The sequence below is a fragment of the Ambystoma mexicanum genome, chromosome 10 (genome assembly GCF_040938575.1).
Source record: "Ambystoma mexicanum isolate Mex_15411 chromosome 10, UKY_AmexF1_1, whole genome shotgun sequence".
Taxonomy (NCBI): Eukaryota; Metazoa; Chordata; class Amphibia; order Caudata; family Ambystomatidae; genus Ambystoma; species Ambystoma mexicanum.
In genome coordinates this window covers 124,486,318-124,509,351 of record NC_090932.1, presented here as the reverse complement: position 1 = coordinate 124,509,351, position 23,034 = coordinate 124,486,318, and positions in this window count along the sequence as shown.

Genomic DNA, 23,034 nt, shown 5'->3' with positions numbered 1-23,034 from the left:
TAATCTAAGTTTGAAGAGTCCACATACTCCCTCAAACCAGCTAATTTGCCAAATACATGACAGAGCTTTGGAATAACTGACAAATGGATGATTTAAGAGTGAGCTTAGCGAGCTGAAGATTCTGAAACAAAATCTTAAAGTGCTGCATCTAGTTGTCCCAAATGGCACTTTAAAGGGATCTGACCCCTTATGCTCCTTTTAAGTAAGGTAACACATCGTACAATGGAAGGGGTTGGAGAACAACTCTCACACCAAACAAGAATACCGACCCAGGAAGTTGGCAAAACGCTCTGTTTTAATAAAAAAATATCTAAAACTGGGAGTAAAACGGACATCAACGGACATCGCACAGCATGATCTCAACACATTTCATAAAAAATTACACTTTTAATCCAAAAACTCTTCATGCGTGATGTCATACTATGTGGCAAATAACAAAACCGATGGGCGATTGTGGATAGTTCAAGCGGATCATCTAAGTATACTTTCTTTATGGGATAGGATTCTGATTGGGTCTCTGTGGTCAGGTGGTCAATTTATGCCCTCCCTTAGTGCAAGTTATAGTGCAAGTCATCCTCGACTGTGATTAGAAACACAACACCTCATTGGCTCTCAAACTATAAGGCCCTTTGTTCTATGGCCTTCTACAATTGGCTGGCACGCTTGTACCCTTCTGGAACATTCGATTCTGTTAATGTTGATGTGAATGTTAAAGGATATTTGTACCGTGCATTATCACCACCGGAGTAGTCCCCTGGCGCTCTGGCGGATCTGAAACAAAGGGGGGTGGGTTAGGCATGTTAGTAGGAAAAAGTTTGGAGAAGAGCAAGGGCGCTGAGAAGTACTGTTGGCAGCTTCAGTTCGGTTAACACCATTCGCGAGCATATTGGTGTTTTTATTCGGTTCTGAGTTTGTCGTGTGCTGTTTGTGGGTTGTGGTGTGTTTGTTGTTGCGGTGTGGTGAAGTGTGTTTAGGTTGCTGTGGTTTTAAGAGGTGTGGTTGTGTTGGGTTAGAGTGTGAGAGGTGTGTGAGGAGAGGTGAGGTTTTTAGGAGTTTTAGGGGTTGGTTAGTAGCCTTGTTGTTAGGGGAAAAGCACACTCCTATTCTGTCTCCTTTGTGATTTAGAGAAGGTTGTCTCCCTTTCAGTGATTAGGTTTCAGCATGATAAGGCTGTCTCATCTCTCTGTCCTTATGCTAAGTCAGCTAATCTTTGTGTTTCCATCTTTGTGTTTGGCCACCCCTTTTATCGCAATTTGTCGTTGCTGCAACCTAGTCCTTTTGGATCGGTTTGCTTGTGACCTACACCCGTACCCTGCACCCTCTCTGAGTTGGTAAGGTTGTTGGTAGTTTTAGCCTTTTTTACTATTGTTCTGTCCTCATGGGGTTGTTGCTCGCGTTCTGTTCCACCCAGCATCGTCTTTCTTGTTCTTGTAGGAGTTTCTCTTGGTCGGTCCTAGGTGTTGATTCTCTAGCAGCATGCAAGCTGGTATCCCAGATGCTAATAGGTGGACTTGACCATACCACTCTACCCAATCAGCCCATCATCTCCCATCACTGATGCTGTCTGCCATTCAGGTTGTCTTTGAACTTGGCATTGTAGTAGCTTCTCATATCTGGGAATATCAGGGAGTGTGAGCACAAGCTTATCAAGGTTCAGGCTTGCATGCCCACGTCTATTCTCATCTTGGACTCACATGATCAGAGACCGTGACTCTGCCCATTTCATAGCATTTACTTGTCTTTAAGGAAGAACGTGGGTCCCATGAAGTTCTCTCTTTGCAACTTAACAAGGGATGCCTCGGCTTCTCACGCCTACTTCTTCTTCGAGGACTAATAACCAGTTTTGGCTGCTCTTAGCATTTGACACCAAGCCAAGCAGTTTTCCGTTATTCCATCTTCGAGACTCAGCTTATTCTTTCCTGCAACACACACAGCTTGTTAAAACTGATATAATATTGTTTCATCCTCATTGTATATGTTGGCCTATGCCCAGTTGTTTTGCGATGAAATCCGTATTGCAAGGTTGTGACCTTAAGTGAATCAAGCCTCCATTTTAGGTTGAAGCCGCCATTCAGTTTATCATGCAAAGTCACCCTGTGGCCTAAAATGGCCGACCTGTGTTCTCTTGTTCTTGCTTTAACCTCTTCAACCTCTGTAGGAGAGTTAATGTCCAACCTGCCTGTAGGCTACATGTTAGGGTCATGTAGACCTTGTCCTTTGTTGACCTCGGGATCAGGGGATTACTTGAATCGGTGATGTTAACCTACAAGTATACAAGAACAATAACGCTATCTAAACACGACATGCGAAACATCTGTTTGACCTGTATTAAAGCAATGGGCCTCATTCCGAGTACGGCGCTAACCAATGGCGCTATTAACGCCTTGGTTGACGCCGTACCCGGACCGGCAGCGCCTTGGTGGTTGGCGGAATTACCGCCCCATTCCAAGGTTGGCGGGGCGGTAATTCCCCAATCCCCATTTACCCTTCCCCATTCCCATTCTTGCCCCATAGGGCATAATGGGAGTGGGGAAGGCGTCAATTACGCCACCGTAAATTACGGTGGCGTAATTAACATCAAGGTCCCTTAGCGCCATGGTATTTAACGCCTGCTAAAAGCAGGTGTTAAAAGCACCATGGCGCTAAGGGAACTCGGAGTATGGCGGTAAGGGATTACCGCCACCGCTCTCGTTAGCGGTGGCCGCTATCCCTTACCGCCATACTCGGAATGAGGCCCAATGTCTAAAGAGTGTAAAGTTAAACCTAGAGAATAATAGTGTTTGTTAGTAAATGTATTAAAAAGTAAACTGCATGCACGAGATATGTAAATTAGGAACGAACCTGGCGCGACCCTAGCCCAGTACATGATTAACTTTTAGGAGGCTGGACATCGTTATAAAGAAACTGTATAAATACGCTGATGTCCAGCTAGTAATTCCTGTTCACTGCTCACATTGAACCCTGCTGGTGGTCTCTGTGATGTATTGACGGCCAAATAGCTATTTGTGTACTGATTTTAGGGGTTCATCAATGGTGCAGGTCATACGGCTGCAGTGTCCATTCGGATTACAGTAGATCCATTGTCCTACATATATCCTGTGATTTTTTGGGATGTAGGAGCTTTGTTCCCTCTGGTGCTAAGATGCTTGCCTCTATATATGTTCTGATCTCTTCATCTGTCAACTCCTTGGGTATAAACCCTGATTCAACATCAATCATGATCTTCATTCCTACAGCCTTCTTCGCTGTCTTTTAGCACTGTGTGATTATCATCCTGATCACATAGAATCCAAACATCAACATCACCAGTATTGCTCCCAGGAATTTGAAGATATTCGCCATCCACTGTGGGACCTATGAGAATATAGATGCGAACCAGCCATCATGCGCAATGTCTTCTGTCTCATCTTCCATCTTATTGTGCAACTTCATTAGCAGCGTTATGGCCTCCGTCAAGGTCCCATTCTCGTCATCGTGAGAAGGTATGAACATGCAACATGATGGCCCAATGTTGGCACAAACACCTCCATCCATTGCTGTAATCCTATCAAGGACATATCTGTTCTGGCGGGTCATCAGCCTTATGGCCCTGAATTCCTCCTTGATTGCATTGAATCCCTTTATAGTAGTTTTGATCGTCTGCAGAAGCTCCCATCTGGCAAGCTATAACCATTTTGCATTAGCCATTGTCTGGATCCCTGGCATGAAGATCATCGTAAAGATTGAAGAAGTCTTGCTGAACAGCCTATGTTCATATGGAATAGCATCGAAGGCTTCTATTGATTTAGCAGTGAAATAGTTCTCCCCTTTCGTTCGATTGAGGAATTCAAGTGATCTTCTCCTCCTCAAAGGGGTATCTGCTTTCGGAAATACGCCAATATTCAGGTCACTCTTTGGAATCACTAATGCTGGAGCATGGACAAGCACCAAGGTACACGTTACTCCCCAATCCTTGGGCAACTTCATGTAGGCTCTGGGCCCACAAGCCCAATATCGATCCATCAGGACTGCTGTCCCTGCTCCCATACTGGAAACATCAACCATAGTCTTGCAACCTATGTTATCTCCCGTATGTCGTTTTCCTTTTCGCTGGAAACACAATGTCACATTCGTCAGTGGGATTGCAAACATTAGGCCTGATTCATTCTCTACCCATGTCAGCAGCTTGGCATGTTCGGCCCATGACTTTAAACATTCATCATTAACCTCTTGTACTTCTCGCACGTATTCTTGCTTTAAGACATGAGCTGCACAGGACATCAATGCTTCTTCCCATTCTTTTTTTGTCTTTACTTGTCCATAGACTAGCATCTGTGTTCTCTCCCAGCATCCAGACGTCCAAGCCAGCTCTACTTTATCCAGACAGTCCATTCTCTTCATTTCTGTTATGACTACTTCATTGTGTCCTGCCCTAGGATATGTGAGCATCGTGCTGTTCCATGCAGGCTTGTTTTCCATCTGTGTAGTCTTAATATAATCATCCTGGAACGGGAACAACCATTCCGACCTCCATCGCAGGGTGGCCCAATGTCCTTGGAACTATCCTCGGGTCATGCATGCAGCAAAGTGGACAAGTCATCTGGCATCATACTCTGGTACTTCGCTGGGAATAAAAGTTTGGGCAGCACACATGGCATAAGGATCAAGAGAGCAGACGTAGCAACCCTCCTTAGATGTACTCTCTCCCAACTTTTGCATGTGCTACCCAAATATGCTGTACTGTCTAAATATGTCTTAATTCCATTGTCATCTTCCTCTGCATTTCTCTTGTTTCTTCCCAACATAATGGCTGCAGCCTATAGACATAACTCTAAAGCAGCTCTGCTCTGGGCAGAAAACACTTGAGACCTATGCGTATCTGGAATGGGCAAATCTACACGAGTTCCTAGGATAGGGAGAATTAAAGGAGCTTCCACACCTGTACCAATAAAGTAGAGAGTGTAGACCAGAAGAAACAGGAAACAGGAAAACAAAGATAGAAACAGGAAACAGGAAAACAAAGATAGAAACTGCACATGCATATATTATACATCAGAATATTAATCCACACCATTTGTGCCACTCCAGTATTTCTTGAGTTTGCACATTCTCTGAAATCATATTATTTTCAAGATTCCTCATTTTTGCTATAAGGAAGGAAAAACAACTTTTAATCAGGTAATTATGGTAAGTCTGATAGTTGTTGGATCTCTTCTATTATCGTGACACGCATCTCTTCTAACAAGGCTAGAATAAGCTTTAAGAATGAACACAAAGACAGCAAGGAGAAGCCTATGGGCATCTTCATCTGACAGGACCATAAATTCAATTAAACAAGTATTTAGTAAGGAATGAATCGGGGTACTGTTCCCCCTTCCAGTTGGAAAAGCACAATTCGACTAGTAAGGTAGCAGTGACCTGGGTGAGGAATAGAGCCTTCACTCTACCCTGAACACCCTGCCACATAGCAACCTTACCTACACTTGAATAATGTTGCCCTCTGCAGTATTTCAACTGCATTCTGAAAGTATTTAAATTGCATTGTGATACCTAGGACTTTCTCCTACTTTACACAACTCTTAGACCTAGGTGTGTTTTTAGTTAATTGCACTGAGAAAGTATTATAATTGCATTGTGAAACCTAACCCTTTCTCGTACTTTACATGACTCTTAGACCTAGGTGTGTTTTTATATAATTGCACTGTTAAAGTATTAAAATTGCATTGCATTGCACTATACAAGACTCTTAGTCTTAGGTGTGCTGTCTCCATTGTTAAACTACATTGTGAAGTAAGTACTGTCTTTGGTATTTGCCTACTTAGCAAAACGTTCACCTAGCAAACTGTTCTACTAATGTCGGAGCCCTTGTCGTCTTGTTCAATTGTCTACTATTGTCTAGTCTCTCCCTGTCTCGTCTGCTTGCACCCCTCCCTGCATCCTTGCATAGTGTTCTCCCCACCCCTACCCCACCCTCTCCCCCTTCCTCTTCTTTCCTCTCCCCACCTGCTCTATGGTGCTCTCTGTCTCTCCTATCTTTTCTAATTGCTTCTCTATCTACTATCCTGCACTACACACTAAATATGGTAGGAAAAAGTTTTAAAAAGGACATCCTGGTCTCCAACCCAGGCCTCCCTATTGCTGATACCTACACCAGTGCTTACTCCAGGCAAACCCTCACCAACATCCTCTTTGTCGTTCCCTCGCCAGACCTATGGACTCTTCATATGGTCTCTGTGCTTTCTCCTCTCCCTTCTTCTCCCATTAATGGTGGCACCGGGTGGGAGGCCCTCCTTGCCTCCTTTAACTCCTCTAAGGTCATCATTAATGTTTACCTGAATGGTACCGTCTTGGTCCAAGGCCCTCGGGCCAATCGTCTCCTCTTTCATAGATGCTTCCTGTGCCTCATCAATTTCCTTCCTTCTCCTGCTGTCCCCTCTCTTCCCTCCATGGCTTCCTTGCCTCCACCTGCTGCCGTCTCCTCCTTCCTCTTCTGCCCCCACTTGGGCTTCTTCTACACCTCCGGAGGGCATACCTCTGATTTGTACCCCTCCATGGAAGTCTTTCAAGGACGGCAAATTTCTCCATATTGCCACTCTAAACTCTCGCTCAGCTGTCAAACACTCCTCTGACACCTACCGCCTCCTTGAAGAAATTGACCTCGATGTCCTTGCTCTCACCGAGACATGGTTCATGGCTAGATCAGTCACAAGCTTTGACACTCTCTTCCCTGACGGCTATAAGATCCTCTCCGCACCCAGGCCCAACCGTTCTGGAGGGGGTGTAGCCCTGATCTTCCCGAGTGGATTCCTGCCTCAGTCATTCTTGGCAGGCCTGCTCCTCTTTTGAGTGCCTCGTCTGCAGACTCTTTCTCTGTCTCTAGCCATTCCCTTACTTGGCTACTATCTATCGGTCAGCTGGTCAGATTTCCTCCTTCCTCTTGGAGCGAGCGGACCTCTCCTCTTCCCTCCTGGTCTCGACCACTCAACTCCTCCTTCTTAGAGACTTTAACATCCACCTGGATGCTTCATGTCCTTCCTGTGGACTCTTTTGGGATCTCTGTGACTCTCTCTCACTCTCTATCCTCCCCTCTGGCCCGACTCACTCTGCAAGGCACACTCTGGATGTTCTGATCTCTACAGACCTTCCCCTTTCTATCCCTCTCACCAGTCGTCTCTCTTGGAGTGATCACTTTCGCCTTTCCTCTCAGCTCACTCTCTCCACCCCTCAGGCCAAGCCAACTCCAGCACTGCCACTTACCTTCTTGGTTATCCGACCCATGAAGCATGTGTCAGTTGAGGCTTTCGCCACTACTTTCTCATCCCCCGCCCCTTTGGCTGACTCACACCCTGACACAGCCCTCTCCATGCTCCACTCTGCTATATCTGATACTCTTGATGTTCTTGCCCCTGTCAGGTGAATCCGCTTGAAGCCCAAAGCCAAGTGCAACTCCTGGTATGACTCGGACCTCACCACCCTTAAACGCAAGTGCAGGGTGGCTGAGAGGAAATGGCGTGCTTCCGGTACATCTTCTGACAAACTGGCCTACCGCCTACTCCAAAGGCAATAACGGCTCTCTGTCTGCACCAAGAAGAGAGCCCACATCCAAGTCTGCGTCTCTGTGCCATATAACAACTCACCCAAACTCTTTAAAATCTGCAAGGAGCTGGCCAATCCTGCTGCAGTCTCTACCTCTCCTGTCCCCTCCCAGGCCCTCTGCACGGGCCAGGCTTCTCATTTCATCTCTAAAACTCAGGACATCCTGTCCTCTCTCTCTTCCTCTCCCTCAGCCCACTCTACTCCCTGCTCTTCCTCTGGCCCTGCTTCGGACAACTCGCCTCCTTCCTTCTCTGCCTTTCTCCTGTTCTCCCCAGACGAGGTTTCTAGACAAGTCCAATCTATGAAAGTCTCGTCAAAACAGGTTCACCACTGTTCCTCCAAAATCATCAAGGACCACATTGACACCTTGGCCCCTGCTCTGGCTGACTTCTACAACTACTCCTTCACCACTGGAGTCTCCCCTTACTCCCTGAAGCACTCCCTTGGGCACCCTCTTCTTAAGAAACCCTCTGCCGACCCGTCCTGCCTGGCTAACTATCGCCCAATCTCCATCAACCCTTTCCTGGGCAAACACCTGTAAAAGCCGGCCATCTCCCAGCTCAATCTTCACACTGAATCGGTTGGTTGTCTCCACTGCCATTAATCTGGCTTCAGAGCTGCCAGAAGAACAGAAACTTCTCTCCTAAACATCCATGAAGACCTGCTCTCCAACCTCGATTCCAACACCCCCTGTGTCCTCATCTTACTTGATCACTCTTCTGCCTTTGACACGGTCAACCATGCCATCCTGCTCAAGCGTCTCCGTGATAACATGGGCATCACTGATCAGGCCCTGGCTTGGCTAACTTCTTTCCTCACCGATCGATCCTCCCAGGTCCAACTTGGGTCCTTCCTCTCCTCTATCTCTATCTCTACCTGTGGTGTTCCCCAGCGGTCTAACCTCTCTCCTTGGCTGTTCAACCAATACAAGGCACTTCCTGCCCATCACATTGCCGCTCTCTGCCCCAATTTTCAGTGCTATGCAGATGACACTAAACTCATTTTCAGGCTCCCTTCCGCCACTTCTTCTCCTTCTCTCATCACTGACTGTCTGTCTGCTATCCAGACGTGGTGTACTGCCAATGATCTGTGCCTTAATGCCAGTAAGACTGAGATTCTCCTCATTGGCACACCTGCTCCCTCCTTTCCTGTCACTCTCTGGCGGGCCTCTCTTGGCCCTCTTCCTGCTCCCACCTGTGAGGCTACAAATCCTCTGGGTCATCTTTGACTACACACTCAGCTTCTCTCCTCACATCTCTGACGTCTCTAAGAAGTCACACTACCAGCTGCACCCCCTCAGAGGTATTCTTCCTTTTCTCTCCTTCCCCGAGAAGCTCCCTGTCTCCAGAGCTCTGGTTCTCTAGGCTAGACTACTGCAACAGCTTCTTTCTAAATCTGCCTGCTTCTACTTTCCACCCTCTGCAACTCATCCAGAACAGGTCTGCGAGACTTGTCCTTGGCCTCAGGCCCAGGGATTGTATCTCTCCAGGACTGAATTCTCTGTACTGGCTCCCAGTGGCTGCAAGGATTAAGTTCAAAACCCTCTGCATTGTCCACAAGGCCTTCTGGGGCCTGGGGCCTCAATATCTTCAACTCTCTCTTCCTAAATATCTTCCTTCTCGAGCTCTTCACTCATCCGCTTACAACTCCCTCAGGGTCAGCCACTTCTCCAAGTAACGAGTTGGTGGTAGATCTCTTTCTTTGGCTGGGGCCTCCCTCTGGAACAGCCTCCCTGCCTCCCTGAAACTTGAGGAGAAGCATCTCTGGTTCCGGAAGCTCCTCAAATACCTCCTCTTTGCTTCTATTTTCTCTTCTCCTCTCCCCTGCTGAACTCCTGGCTGTAACTGAAACTGCAATGGTCACCTGGCTACCCTCTAATCTTGGGCCCAGGTCCCCTCCCCCACCAGTTGCACACCTCCACTGCCTCCCTGGAAACCACCGCACTTGGGGACTGTTTTCTGTATCCCTACAGTCCTATACCAGCACTTGACACCTGATGTCTGCATTTACCTTTGCACTTGCCACCACCTGGCCGCACCTTTTACTTATTGCTTTTATTTATTCTATTTCTTTTTACTGTCGATCCCATGTAATGCACGGCCCCTCTCCCTTGCCCCCACACTTTTCCCCTTCCCCTGTACTTGCGTGATCTCAATGTCACCTGGCCTACTAAGATTGTTGTCTTTGTCTTCCCTCTGGTCCCCTCCCTTGGCTTGCTGCGCCTTAAAACACTTGTGTATCGGTGTCATAAATGCCATATCATATCATATAATTTCCTAACAGTTTTACAGTGCTCTGGTCATCACTTCTACTCCTCAATGCAGGAGTCAAAGGCATTCTCATTCATCTTCCCTTCACTAACTCATGGGGTGTGAGGTGGTGGTCAGACCCAGGCTGATTCCTTAAGGCATATAGAGCTAGGGGCAGGAAATATAGCCATCCCTTCTTCGAGGTCAATTTAAGCTTGCAACTCTTTTCTTCAAGAGGCCATTGCGTCTCTCACATTTTCCATTCACTTGCAGGTGATAAGCAGAATAAAACAAGTGCTTGCTGTTCAGCAATAATCCTATTTGTTCAAATACTTCATTAACAAAATGTGACCCATTATCGGATATCCGCACCTCACACACTCCCCATCTAGGAAATACTTCTTGTACTAAAAACTTCACAGCGCAAGTGGCATCAGGGTGTGTACAAGGACTTGCTTTGATCCACCTTGAAAAGGGATACACCACCACTATCAGATACCTATATCCATTACATACTGCAGTAAACTTTTGACATACGTGTAAATCTCTGGCAACATTTCCAATACAGAGAACTAACTCACAACATGCGTCATTCTGCAGACCTCACCTATGCTAACATTTTAAAAAGCATTAGGACTGGTCTTATTTGTAAAGATGCACAATCTATCTTAAATAGTAGACTGATCCATGAGCTATATGGGCATCACACATCTGCTCCTGATTTCATGGAACAAATAGCACAAAAACATTTAAGATGTATGTCCTTAATGCCAACCCAAGAAAGTTGTACGAATTCACTGAGACAATGGTAAAAAAAAAGAAATGCAACCAATAGTGCATACTATCTCCACAGACAAACTGGAAGTGTACGGCATGACACTCGCTATGTGTCAACAAGCAACAGCATGACTAAGTAGCAGAGTGATTCTAAAACGTAACCTTGACGTGGAGCAAGGTTTAGTCAATGGAGCAATTGTTACAGTTGTTGTCTTCCAGACTTATCCACATTACAGCAACATTCAGTTTGTCAACATCCACTTTAACAAACTTTCAGAAGTTAAAAGGATAGGACGCTTAGCATCACGATTCCTTCTTTTCAAAGACGTATCTACGCAGAGAATAATTCTCTCTGTCTCTTGCATATGCAGTCACTATTCACTCTAACCCTAACCAGGCATTGATTGACATTGGCAGCACAGTATTTATAGAAGGTATGAGTTATGTAGCACTTTCACATCTACGTACACTGAAAGGACAATTTTTTGTAAATGTTGATGGAAACAAAGTCAAGGCTTACATTCCTTTCATCCTAGAGTACAACAGATATGTGCACTCTACACATCCCATCTAGATATGTACCCTTTTCCTTTAATACAACTCCTAATAATACTCCCAACAGTAGCACCAAAGAAACAAAAAACAACTGCTACTCCATCAAGCAGTACAACCTGAAAACTATCTAGTACAAACACAACTGCGCATCCATCAGCAGGTATAAAGAGACACATTTCTTCTAAAAAAAACAATGACACAGAGAACACTGTGGTGCATTTAAATTTTCCAACACAACCAGTGTAAATTGGTATGGAAATGTAGCAATCAATCATCTGTTCAAATTGCCACCAATTGTTCAAAACATTTACTTGAGCAGCTCAGACCAGTTGTGTTTGCAAATGCTCGTCCTTCATAAAAATGCCACAAATAATCCTGACAGCACTTACAGTGTGTCAGGGGTAAGGCAAGAATTGTACTACTGTGCAGGACTGGTTAGATTCACCATAAACACACAGGAAGAGCCACAAGAATGTCTTATGTACTTACTGCAAGTACAGGAAACAAAAAAACATACCTATATATGTAATCTTCCAGATTTCATACACATGGAAACATGCATGCAGTCTCTGCAACCATGTTTCACAAGAGGACATACCTAATGAACAACTTGCATATGTATCTATAACGAATTGTGAATCCATTCCATTTCATCAGCTGGTGCAAAATGCACATCATGCCACATTATTAACTTTTTGCAAATCAGACAATCGTTCCACCTTGCATATAAACTCACACTGCCAATATCTGATACTAATGCTTTTAAGATACAACGCAGATGGTACGAAAAACAACTGCAAGCTTACTAGCTTCACACACGGGCAAGTATCTCTTTGCAAGAAAACATTCACAATGCTACTTTTGAATATCAAAATAGTTAGAATACACCAACAGGTATTGAACTGCTTCAAAAGATACCCTTCAGAACTATAAAACCATCAACAGTTAGAACACGCCAACTGGTATCTAACTACATCTATAGTACTGCATTGCTGCTTTTGAAATGCAAAACAGTTTCAATATGCCAGCAGATATCTAAGTACTTAAAAATACCTTTAAAAAAAGAGTACAACACTACTTTTGAAATGCAAAACAGTTACAATACACCAACAGGTATCAAACTACTTCAAAAATACCCTTCATCTTACTTAATTTCAAATACACCATTATGATTCTTCCAACTGCAACACTGCTTGTAACAGCAAATACACTTATTTGTGCACTTTAAACATTCCCTTAAGTGATGCACACTTAAAACAAACATACTGTGAAAGTCAAACTCACATAAATGTATTTGTTTTTTTTAATGCTGTTTAATGCTGTATTGATCTTTTTTCCAATGTTTTTGCAAATAGAAACAGAAACTGTGCAGAACACACAGTAATGTTGTTTCAAACATAGTACTTAGAATGTACTGATTATGAGGGTCTAATAAGTACATTAATATGTGAGCTTCTATGCAATGAGACATTGGGGCCCATTACGGGTCCCTCGGTAACCATGCCAGTGCTACAGGTGGGTTGCCGCCGGACCCATAAATATTTACGGGTGCCTGACTTCCCGGTGCCACTGGGAGATTACAACCCCGGCCGCCCGGAAAGGCAGGCACCGGTAAAATGTTCTTCCCCATTCCCATGGGGTCCCATAGGACTCTATGGAAATGGGGACACAGAAGCACTGGCCCCGTTGTTAACGGGGCTGGTGCTTCCGTAACAGGTCTGCATACAGTGGCTGCTGCGCCAGGCAGGGTCAGACCTGTTGGGCATGGCGGCTCTGACAGGCAGACCAGTAATATGCTCGTCCGGAAACAACGGTGTCGGTAATCATACTGGCACCCTTGTTTCCGGACCAGCAGGGTATGAATGAGCCCCATTCTAAACCATCCTGCCTAACAAATTATACTTTGTTTTTTTCATAGAGAAAGAAGCAAAGATTTCTCCTTCATTGCCATATACAACAACCTCAACCTGTACCCACAATTGTACAGCACTCATAAGTACTAGTTGCACTTCAATTGTATTATGCCACCATGTTACAAATACTGTATGTTGCCCACACACTATCTATAATTACTATAATCATATTATTATAATGGTTGTGGCCAGTTTTGAGATTCTTGGATGCATGGCCATATTATGCTGTGGTGGTTGTGGCCAGTGACTAGATTCTTGGGTGCATGGCATTCCTGGGTCCATGGCCTACAGCTATGCACCCAATAATCTAGCCACTGGCCACATCCACCACAGCATTAAATAGCCATGCATGCAACAATCTCGCCACTGGCCACAACCACCACACCACAACTCCCCCTGAACCTCCCAATTCAAATTACATCTGCAGACATCGAAAAGGACTGCCAACCCTATATTTCACCTATGAAAATATACCCATTTCATCTATATTCCACTCCCCTACCCTGAGCAAGCCCTCTTGCAGTCACGAAATAACTTAAAATGTGTGTCTCAAGCTGTCCACTCAAGCCATCTTTCAGTCACCCAGAAATCCAAGCTGTTCACCCAGGCCCTCTTTCAGTCACCAAATACCCCAAGCTTTGTGCCCAAACCCTCTTTCAGTCACCAAATCACCCCAAATGTGTGTCTCAAGGTGTCCGGCCAAGAGTCTGCCCGTGGCTTACAGCGGTGTCTGCAGACTACAGAAGAGTCCACAGACTACCGCGCCACACTTACGTTCTTCTTCCATCTAAACAAAGAGCCCTATGTCAACTTTTTCCCCTCCCCCACCATTCCCAGCCCCTCTTTCAACACCAAATGACCCAAAATGTGTTTTCCAGACTTTTTCCTCACTGATCCGTCCGCGGTTGTTGTGGCTGTCCGCAGATTCAACATGGCGGACGTTTTGGAAAATATGACACAGCTCACGCTTTTCACCATCCAATCAGCGGGTGCATCTGATGTCCGCGGACATCACGTTGCTCCCTGGACCAATCGAGGTTCTGTCCATGGAGCGAACAGGGAAGTGAGTCCGCGGACTGAATCCAGATATCACTATTTCTTTTTACCTACTTTTGGACCATTTTAAAATAAACAACTAGAAGGATTTACACCAAATTTGCAAAAACACATTTTCTGGACCAATCCGCAACTCCTGCCACAAATTTGGTGAAAGTCCATCCAGCGGTTTGGGCTGTAGACGTAAGCAAAAATGTTTTCCATTGTGTCAATGCAAAAATCAGGGACCCACTGTGTAACTTTACCCCCCTTGACAAAACCTCACCGAATGCAGCAGGATCAATCTGACAGAGCCATATATTCTTTTTTTGCAAAGTTTGGTAAGGATTCGTCCAAGGGGAGCAAAGTTATAAGCCGCACAAAAAGTGCTCTTCCTATGGGTTGAACAACTTAACCATAACTACAGGGCTGCTACCACAGGCCCTGTAATATAAATAAATATATATATTCAGACACAACCTTGAAAGACAGTAATCCTTTTTGTGCATTAAAATTATCAGTAGATTTATCAGCACTTTCTGATACGTTTGATATTTTTTTATTAATGTACTTTCCCTGTATATGCTCATATTTTTATATGTTGGACTCACACTATTTTCCTTAGGGTCCAGACACATCATGTGATATGTATAGATAGGGTAAGTAACAGCTTTGAAACAGTGCAATCATTTCTCTGCATAAAGGTAATCAGTTAGGCTATGAACACTTTCTGCTACTATTACTGTTTCTTTTTCTTACTTCAATTCCCTTGTATATATTCATATTTGTATCTGGTATTGTCTCTTTGTGATTTGTCTATAATAATGCAATTATGTAGTAAGTGGGTTTTATTACCTACTTATCACAAGTTTCACTGTACGCAAAACTCTAATATGAAAACAGTTATCATTTCACTATTCAACATGGCAAGCTTATGAATATTGCACCTCCATCATTTATGCTGCACACAATGCCTATGTTTCTACATGAGTACCTTAGTATACTGGATAGAAGTTAATAATAGAATGCTATTTTTATCAATGCATAGCTTAATGCACTGATTAGCACTTGATATTTATTCCAATAATCTTTGACACTTTTTTTTATTAACATTACACTAAGAATCCCTTGTACAGACTTTTCATGAAAGGTAAATGCACATGTGATGTCATCAGTGATGTCATCAATGACATTTGTGATGTCATCTTTGATGTCCTGGGTGTTAGGCTTAACAGTGCACGGTGGTGGCGCGAGTTATGGTTGCTTAGCTTAACATAACTGGCGAATTTCAGGGGTTTTTCGGTTTTACTTGGAACCATAATGTCCCTTTAACAAAGTTTTTTCACTGAATTTCATAGGTTTTTAGATGCGCAAGTTAACCATAATGTCCCGTTAACAACGTTTTTTTACTGAATTTCATAGGTTTTTAGTAGCGCAAGTTAACCATAAACTCCCTTTAACAAACTTTTTTCATTAGCACGCAGACAATATACAAAGATGGAGTGTAAAAAGCAATTTCTCAGGGATGGCTTTACACAGAATGTTGCAAAGTAAGAATTTATGCTCGTTCACAGTGAAGGTCAGCTGCTTCCATTTTTTGCTCGCGGGCCGGAGTGGCCCACGACTCGCACTATAAGGTTCTATTGTTTTTTTACCTTGACTACAGGGATCGTGCCAAAAGACTTCTTTTGAAGGAGGGGTGCAAAAACGTAAGAGACGATAAGGATGAAATTTCTGAAACGAAACCGCTTTTATATATTATATCACTATGAGAAAGATCGTTGGCACAGACAGAGTCGTATTTAGGCAATGCATTACACGTAGACAATGGAAAATGCCAATATAATGTAAGTAACCCTTTAGATTATTTAATACCGGAATATAATAACAATAGCGTGGCGTTAAAGCCCAATTAAGTTGTACTTGTTCGTTCAATGTGGCATATTGTTTTGTACTGCGCACTATCACCGCCGAAGTGGTCCCCTGGCACTCAGACGGCTCTGAAAAAGGCAGAGGAGAGAGGGTGGGTTAGTGGGAATAAGTTAACATACTCCGTGACACTATCCTCGCTAGCAAATAGTTTCACGCCCTAATAAATAAAATGAATATTTTTAATGAAGATCGGCTCGTGAGACTAATTTATGTTTTTAAAACAGGTACATCCTTCCCTACTGTCAATGCCACTATTTTCAGACCCCGGCCGACGGATTTTTTAACTGCCAGGTGCAGCTACTTCTAAACAACTTCATGACCCTCACCATTTTATGGGACAATCGCCATGGACCAATATGCCCTTACGTGGTACTAGCGGCTAGAAGCAACATACCAACCATTATGGTGGTCTAATGCCTCGTTGTTGGAACAGCCTCCCGATTATCAGTGCGACCATAGTGCTTCTTTTATCATAAACCAACACCCTGTGTACCGCAAAGGAACAGCGCATGATTCAAGATGAACTTTTGCGGATCGACAGCAAAGACAAATGCAAATCGCTGAATATTTTCTAAACATTTGACGTCAAATAAAAGTACTTTACGAAATGTACAATCTTGCTGTTTGCTTTTAAATCACAGTTTCATATTCCGAATTGTGGCGCGCTGTGTTGTGAGATGATCTGTGTTGTTTTCCGGGTTCTGTGTAAAGTCGCGTAGGACTGGAGACGACTGGGCCTTACGCGGTACTAGCAGCTAGAAGCAACATACCAACCATTATGGTGGTCTAATGCCTCGTTGTTGGAACAGCCTTCCAATTATCAGTGCGACCATAGTGCTTCTTTTATCATAAACCGACACCCTGTGTACCGCAAAGGAACAGCGAGTGATTCAAGATGAACTTTTGCGGATCGACAGCAAAGACAAATGCAAATCGTTGAATATTCTCTAAACATTTGATGTCAAATAAAAGTACTTTATGAAATGTACAATCTTGCTGTTTGCTTTTAAATCACAGTTTCATATTACGAATTGTGGCGCGCTGTGTTGTGAGATGATCTGTGTTGGTATCCGGGTTCTGTGTAAAGTCTCGTAGGACTGGAGACGACTGGGCGCGTTTGGCTACGCACCCTGTAACATCACGGAGAGAGACGGGGAATATGGATGCTTTGATAATGTCAGGCTTAGGGGCGGGAGATATGATTTAGTGTCGCAAAAGCAGGTCAGCCAGGTCGATGGGGAAAGTGATAGGATTATCACATAATGTCGGCGCACAGAAGCCTGATTTATCGTTTGTTTAGTGGACAAAAAGTCGGGTAAGGCCCATAGGAAATTGTAATGTCAACGGACATAGGAGGGTTCTTAGAACACTTTCAACCTGACAACGAACAATACGAACAGCGTTCTCAGAACACCCCCATTTTGTTTAATTGCAAACATTACCTCCACGTCCACTCTTCCTCGTCCCAGTACTTACTTCATGAGGCCCCTGCCTCCGACACAGGACCTTCTTCTATTTCTTTAATTTCCTATAACTCCTCCCCCACATCCACATCACTCAGTTTCATATTACCAAGCCGGAGCATGCGACCTTCCCCGCAGGGAGGGTGAGGAGGGTCGTCAGTACTGTGACGAGGAAGAGTAGGACTAGCAGTAATGAAGATTACCGGTAAGTAATCAGAGCATTTCAGGACACCGCGAGTGTTCTTAGAACACATTCAACTTGCCAGAGTACAATACGGACAGCGTCCTCAGGAAACCCCCATTTTGTTTATGTACAAAAATTTAAGGACACCGCGAGTGTTCTTAGCTCAATTTTAGCTTGCTTGCGAACAAAACGGACACATACTCCGTCCTCAGAACACCCCACCATTTAGTTTATATAGAAAATTTCAGAACAGCCGTGTTGTCCGCAGACAAATCGAACACAACAAAAGTGTCTAGCACATAAAAAAAACAGAACATTAAACCTATCTCATACTCCCCCACCCTCCCCAAACACTCTTACACACCAACACACTCCACTAAATACAATTTTTAATCCAAGTTTAACCTCGCTGTCCGCGGTCGTCGGCGAATGCAAGATGGCGGGTGCCACAGAAAATCTGACGCGCTTCACGCACCACGCCGTCCAATTAGCGAACATGTCACATGTCTGCGGACATCACGCAAGCCGCTCGGCCAATCAGGGCACTGTCCGCGGAGCGAACCGGGAAGTCTGTCCGCGGAGCGAACAAAGATATCACTCATTTTTTTGCCTTACATTTAGGTCATTTAAAAAAAAAAACTACTGGACAGATTTACACCAAATTTGCAAAAGCATGCTTTCAGGACCAAGCCCCCGCTCCTGCCGCAAATTTGGTGTAAATCCGTCCAGCGGTTTGGGCTGTAGGCGTGCGCAAAGTTTTTTCCCATTATGTCTATGGGAAAAAACAAAAGTTTTGGGACCCCCCCTATAACTTTGCCCCTCCCGACCAAACCTCTCCAAACTTTGCAAAAAAAATAAGAGTGGGCCATATACTTTTTTTGCAACGTTTGGTGAGGATTCGTCCAGAGGGAGCGAAGTTATAAGCCACCAAAAAAATGCTCTTCCTATGGAAACACCAACTTAACCATAACTACATGGACGCTACCGCGTCCATGTAATATATATATATATATTGTGTGTCTGTTTTCTTCATGTGTCCACCTACTGAACAATAAAGGACTTTTTACACGAAGATGATGGCCAAATGTGATTCTTTGGAACCTAAATGGAGGAGTGCCGCTGTGAACCGCGCAATTGCAGTTCTTGTTTTCCATATATATACATTATTATCGTGTCATCTAGGTATGTAATCAACAATTATTCACCCATAATTCATTTATAATTTGTACATGTATCTATGATATGAGATTAGAAAGCCCCTTATTATTTTAGTGGCAGAGCAGCAATCCTTAGGGGCAGAGAAGGTTTAGCCAAAATGGACCTACATATCTGACCTTGAAATTGGCTTGAAAGAGCTAAATTCAGTACCAACCATATGCAGAGACATTGCACACTCTGCTTGCCACATTTATGTATGACATAGTTCTTGTGAGGTCTGAGTGGATGACCGACTTCTGAATGGAAACAAATGAGTAATATTAGTGATTAACACTATGAAGTGAGTCACCTCTTGAAGCAGGGCTTGGCAAGAGTCTCGGATCTTCCATTGCACAGCTTAGGGACTGCATGGAGGCCACTAAATCGTGGATTTAGAGTCACTGGCCTACACACAGCAGCAACAAGACAGAGGCACTTATGGTAAGGGATACTGAAGGCCAATTAAACACTTCTTGTTGGTCAACTAGTCAGGATCCACTGTCACTTCTGTGCAAGACCTTTGTTTCAACTTGGCTGTGAATCAAGTATGCCACCTTTTCTTGCTTTTACCATCCCAAAATATTAAAAAGGATACTTCCATACCTAATTTGGTATCTTCCAACCCCAGGATCTTCAGCTAATACCTCTTCATCACATGATTATGGGAATGCTCTGCAGTTTGGTCTTTCCCCAAAATTCATAAAGCAAAACCGGTTACAGAACTGAGCTGTAGGACTGATAACAAGAGTTTATAAATCTAACCATGTTTCACTGATTGTTCAATCAATGCATTAGCTTCCCATCAAGCAATTTAATTCCTTCAATGTATTGCATATGGCTCTTTTTTCCTTCCAAAGAATTGGGCCCATATTTGTCCAAGAATAGCATACCCTTCACATTCCTCATAGACCTATCATCTACCCAAATCAATCTACTCAGTATTCTGACTTTCCATTGTGCAGGGAAAGGTTATAAGGCTTTTTCATTTCTAACTCCCATATTATGTTACTCCATACCACTCTATCCGCAAACAACTTCAGTTCTTTTATCTTTGTATAGTGCCATTAAGACCTGGCACTTTCGTGCCCTATTGTAAGAGCCTCATCCATCCTAATCCTGAATTTCTGAAAGTTATTTATAGTGTGCCATATACAGACTAAACTGTGTCAAAGTGTCAATCCACTGATCATAGAATGTTGCAAGGCATACATTAAAAAAACAGCCATGTCTTGAGTGCTTTGTGAAAGTGTACGCAATTCTCTACCTTTCTTATATCCTTTGGGAGTGACCTCCATTATCATGGAGCTATGGCAGAACATCTTAGATTGCCCCTAGTCTTGAAACAGGAATTGGGAATGTTCAATCAATTTAAATGTTCTGAACATAAGGGATGAGTAAGTATATAATACAAAATTGTGTGCCTCCTCTCTAGCAACTATTGCTGCCAAGATGTCTTTGGATGATGAGGCATTCTATAAAGACTCACCATACCATTTCATTTTGTGCAACCTCTGTGAGAAACCGGCAGGTGTCTCCCTAGCTAGTCCCTGAGGATCTGTTATCCAGGTGTCCAGGACATGGCCATCGCTATTGAATCCATTTTCTGGGGGTGGAGCAGTGAGGGAGATCAACTGAATAAGGGGTCCTTGGGGAGTGGAACCCCAATAGGTGAGACGTGGTATCCCCCTTCTTTCAACCCCTTTTCCCCATCCAACCACGTAGCATATTCCAAAACACTGCCTCCCCCTGTTTCCACACGAACACTTTCGCACAACACGAAAGACAACGGACTACCACCAGAAGCGTTTACCTGACATGTCCCAATACAAGGGTCAGGCAAATTCAGGCAATTGACCAGAATCACACACACCTGATGGCCCTTTCCCTTCCCCATGGGGATAAAAAGAAGAGGAGCACATGAGCACAAGACGAGCAAGGCAGATGGCACAACGTATGAGCTAACTCATCACGGCAGTTCAAGAAGAGAAGAAAAATGGAGCAGACCGAGAGGGTGAGAAGGAGAGAATCGACCTTGCCCTTTCCGACCAAGGCCCTTGGAAACTCTGCAGAAGGAATAATAAGTCTGTGAACAATAGTATAGCGTGTTTTTCCCCACATGTCAACGGTAGGCAAGATCCTCCTCTGCTGATAACCAAGCCGGGGAGAGACGCTGGTCTCTGTGGTGCCAACCTTGACTCGAAGGAAAGAAAGCAAAGCAGTTCATCACAGCCGATAAGTCGGAGGGAGTATCAATAAGAAAACGAACTGGGGTAAACAAAAAGTAGCCAATGGCTAATTTGAACTTTGAAAGGCTAAAAGGATTTTGTTGAAAAAGAGGGGGAAAACCAGATTCAGACAAGTCCAGCACCACGTGGGAGCTCACTTAAGAAACACTGGTGATTAACCAGTTGTTGAAACTTGGAAGAAGGCAAAAAGAGGGTCAACGTGGTCATACAGGGGTCTCGAAAAATCATCTGTACCATCAAAAGTCTTTGACTGACAGATGATTGTGAAGCGAGGGGAAATAAATCCCACTTGGTGAGGTGGGATTTATTCCCCCTCGCTTCACAATCATCATAAATTGTGCATCGTAAAGGTTGGCAAGAGTGAACCCGGTGGAGGGATGCTAACGACAATGGATGAAGTCTAGAAGTCTCCTAGTGAACTGCTTCGTAAAGGTTGGCGAGTGTTAGGGAGAATTCTCCTTCTAGGGCTAATTTCCCTCACCTAGTGAGTGCCCCAGCAGCTTTGCTGGATTTCTGGAGTTTATTTTTTTCCACCTGGTAAGAGTGTACATCCTTTTTCCACTCTTACATGTGTTTTGGCCTATGTGTTGTAACTCATTGTATGATCTTGGGTACTGGAGCACACCACTCCAGGTGCCCCTGTTCTTATATGGGTTACACAGCACCTTTAGTGTAGTAACCCAGGGTTGTCTTTTAGAATTCCCTCTGACTCCATTTCGCTGAGGCTGACTACTGTCCCCCAGAGAAAGGTAAAGTTGCCATTTACTTTACATAGTCATTTTTTCCACAGACCCAGTACACCCCATCTTACATGGAGTACTGAAAAGGGCTAATCTGTACCCCTTTTCTGTCTGTACCTCCCTGAGCATTGTTTTGCTCTTTTAACATTTAGACTTGGCTGGTGGCAGTGGTATCTACCCTAACTTTTCTACTGCGATTATATTAGATAAACATGGTACTGTTCTTGGCTGTTATATTAGCCTCGAACATAAACCCGCTTGACCAAATCGTCTTTCTTTTGGCTCTTGGGGTTATTCAGCGTTTCTTTTAGTTAAAGTCCTTCTTGTGTTTTACTTTGTGCGGCAAACTAGGTTCGCCTTCTTAGTTCACCGTCTTTTGGCGGGCTTCTGCAGAGAAGCCCTCCTCTTGGCGCCTGGGTGTCTAGGTGGGCTGAATATGAGGGAGGGGTGTAGTCACCCCCTGCACAGGGTATCCTAGGAAACCCAAGTCGCACTTTGCCATGATTGGCTGAGGTGGTTGTCCCGGCTGGACAACCCCTCTGCTGCGTGATTGACAGCCAGGCTGTGTGAATGGGGGTTTTTGCACATAAAAGGCAGGTCTCTTGGGCTAGAAGTCAGAGTCGCCTCTGGAACTACAAGGAACTGAAGAGAAGTGGAGAGAACAATGGCTGCTGCAACTACCCCGTCCCGGTGAAGCCCTGCTGCAGTCCTGAGCTATCTTCCCTTCGACGACTAAGAGAAGATCCAGTCCGGAGTCTTCTTCCCTTGAGCCTGGTGGGGATAACAAGCTCATCTTCAGCCAGAGATCTCCGCCGTGGTCGAAATCGCTGCACACTGCTGTAGTGGTCCGGATAGCCACCTGCTGAGCCTCTCCTGTTTTTGAGGAGCACACCTTTGCGTTGTCGCTGCTGTTGGCTTCATCCCTGTGTGGTGCAGACCCCCTTCAGACGTCCTCCTTCACAACGAAGCTCCAGGAATCGTGGGTCTGCGGGAAACCAACAGGAACAACTGCCAGGACACCAGCTGCATCATGGAAATAAGGTACTGTGTTCTACTCGAGGAAACTGGGTGAACCCCTTTTCTTCATCCTCAAGGCTCGTCCTGGTCTTCCCTCCTTCTTATAACTTTTGCTTCCGAACATTGACAATATTCAAGTACTTTTTGGCTA